This window comes from Euleptes europaea, chromosome 1 (assembly GCF_029931775.1).
Source record: "Euleptes europaea isolate rEulEur1 chromosome 1, rEulEur1.hap1, whole genome shotgun sequence".
Classification (NCBI taxonomy): Eukaryota; Metazoa; Chordata; class Lepidosauria; order Squamata; family Sphaerodactylidae; genus Euleptes; species Euleptes europaea.
The window spans coordinates 129436244-129439503 of record NC_079312.1 but is presented as its reverse complement, the minus strand read 5'-3'; positions in this window follow the sequence as shown (position 1 = coordinate 129439503).

Here is a 3260-nt window from a genome sequence, read left to right as displayed (position 1 = left end):
TGTGTGTGTGTAGGGGGTGTTATATCTGGTCAGAAGAGACATGGAGCTCAAGCAAAGAGATGCTACTGTTTTATGTCGGACACCATCTACCATAACGTAACAACTGCTGATCTAGGTAGGCTTGGTCTTATATGCATATCTAACAAACAATGAAGAGAGAAATGAGAACATTCAGGCCACCCATCTTTTTTAAAAAGCGAGGTGCGGGCAAGGTTAGGAAATATAATTTGGATTTGTGAAGTCCCAAAAGATGGTGGCATGAAAACTGGGTCTAATGATCTTTATAGCTCTGAGTTCATGGCATGGGCATTACTGAACGTGCACCGTGGGTCTGACAGAAAGCTGTGGGGTCGTATAAATTAAGTTACTAAGGCAGGCATGTGAGGGGAGGGTGCACACAAGGTATAGTTATTGAGATGTACAGCTGAGCAAGTTGCTACTGACATTGTTTGTTTTTTGTTTTCGTTTTTAATCTGCCTGTCCTTTTCCTATACCTCTCAGGAGATCTCCAGCCTGGATTTAATGCCCCATCATACCACTTCACTACTGCCAACAGCACTTGTCCCTTGTGCCTCTTGCCTGTGTTCAGATCAGATGCTTCTCAGACCAATCAGGTGGAGAGAGACACGTGTTCTGACCCAACTCCATGGGATTCTTTCAGGTAACATTTTATACGAATAGAGTAGGTTCCCTGTGCTCTCTATTAATTTCTTCTTGTTTCTCACGGAAAGACCCATTCTTACAACCCGCTCTTAGCATGTGACAGCTGTGATTTTCGGTTGATTCTTGTTGATGTTGGGCTAATCATGTGCATGAGCTAGTCGGAATGAATTCTTTTTTTAGTGTCCCTTTGCTGTCACTCAAAAACTTGTACAGTGTGCAAAAGCTCTTCCATGTGGTATCCGTAGTCACGTAGCCAGCTCAATACATAGCAGTGTTACTGTGTATGAGCATAGAATTACTCTTAGAAGTCCAAGAATGGGGTGGAGGATTGTCAGTGGACTTGAGGATGCTCCAGAGGGAATCAGAACTAAGGCTGGAGGCTGTTGCCCTTTGTGTTTGGAAGGAGTGAATATTTTGAAAACGAAGTTTTACTATATTCATCTCAAGTCAATTTTGACAGTTTGTTATTCTCATGTGCTTACAAATGGACTTTTGTTGGCAGGTTTTGGATCTGGGGTCAGGAAGGATTTTACCACCTTAATGCTGGCTGCTCAAGGGATCTTGGGAACAATTCTGCAGTGGCTCAGGGGATACTCCATGATCTACAAGCAAGCAACTGGATCAAGAAATGGCAAGTTGCCTAGGACTTTTATTTTTATTTGAAATTTCGCCTTCAAGAGAAGACAAAAATCAATGCTGTGTTGAATTGTTGGTCTTGTTATGGGAATGAAAGAAAGGCCCTTTCTTGGGTGGTTTCTACTGTACTTCCCCCATCTGCAAAGTTTGAGGGGAAAGTAGTATCCATCACTGCTTTGAAACTGATTTAATGACCACAGCCTCCCATTGAAAGTCCTGAGAATTCTATGAGGGTATTAAGGTTTTTAGCCTCTTCCACAACTACATTTCCCGGTGGTCCTCAACGAAGGTGAAACTGGATGAAATTTGTGGACATGGCCCTAGTATGCAAGGTAGAAGGTGAAACATCAATTCTGATATTACTGTTTATGATGTCATCTTGCCTTTCTGACAAGAGGTCAGTAAAACTAACTGAGATGGTTTGGACAGACAGGTAGGGTCACTACTGAGAGCCAGTGTGGTGTAGTGGTTAAGAGCGGTGGTTTGGAGTGGTGGACTCTAACCTGGAGAACCAGTTTTGATTCCCCATTCCTCCACATGAAGCCTGCTGGGTGACCTTGGGGTAGTCTCAGCTCTCTTCGAGCTCTCTCAGCCTCACCTACCTCACAGGGTGTCTGTTGTGGGGAAGGGAAGGTGATTGTAAGCCAGTTTAATTCTTCCTTAAGTGGTAGAGAAAGTTGGCATATAAAAACCAACTCTTCTTCTTCTTCTTCTACTGGAGGGGTGTGTGTGTGAGCAGAATTACTAGATCTCAATAATGCTTACCTGTTCAGCCCTTCCAGAGAGAGAAATTCCTAATCCCTTTTACACCAGCCTATGCTAATATCCAATTATTTCTAGCCAGTGGAAAATATTTCTGTATAGCTAAATTCTGTAGTCACAGGTTTCTGTTTCCACCTCCCTTTGTGACAGGACTAATGCTGTGTTTATCGAATTCACCCAATATAATGCCGATGTCAATCTGTACATAACCGTGATGCTCCTGTTTGAGTTTCCATCAATCAGACCAGCAGTGTCTTCAATATCCGTTCTCCCCTTCCAACTGTTACACTTAGGCAATGGTCTGGATCTTCCCCTCGCCATGGTGGTATGTATCTGGAATAACATTTCTCAGTGCACTCCAGAGATCTCCTGCTATTACAATTGATCTCCAGCCAATAGAGATCAGTTCACCTGGAGAAAATGGCCACTTTGGCAATTGGACTTTATGGCATTGAAGTCCCTCGCCTCCCCAAACCCCGCCCTCCTCAGGCTCCACCCAAAAAACTTCCCACCAGTGGCGAAGAGGGACCTGGCAACCCTACTCCTCATTCAGAAACCCCTCCTCATTCATGAGTACAGTAGGCCCTGAAATATATGATCTCTCACTCTTGTAGGCTAAGAATAGCTTTTGTATAGAGCCAAAAGAGCCTCCAACCTCTTCTAGATCAAGTCCTGTACCAGCACATCGTATAATACAAACTACCCCTGACAGATACTGGCATTTCCTTGAGCTCGTTGAAAAGGGACCTTCCAAAGCCCCCCTAAACGTTACACCGGACAGCAAATGTATGTGAAAATGTTAAGGGAAATTTAGGGCAAACTTACCTTCCTGTAGTTTAAAAGTACTGCTTCTTGCCATACCATCAATTAAAACAAAAGAAAAGAGGGCTGCACCAAACCAAATGGAGACAAAAAGCAGCAAGTGGTTCAAGGGAAAAATATTTAATACTTAACTTTCCCCTTCGCATTTCACATATGCTTCCTCAGGGGGATCTTTCTTAACTCAAACGTCCCAGCAATTGCTTGCTTGGGACATTTCAGTTAAGAAAGATTCCCCCTGAGGAAGCATATGTGAAACTCGTAGGGGCAAGTTAATTATTAAATATATTTTTCCCTTGAACCGCTTGCTGCTTTTTGTCTCCATACCATCAATTGACAGGATGAGCAATCTCTTCTCAGCCATGCCCTAAAAATGTTGC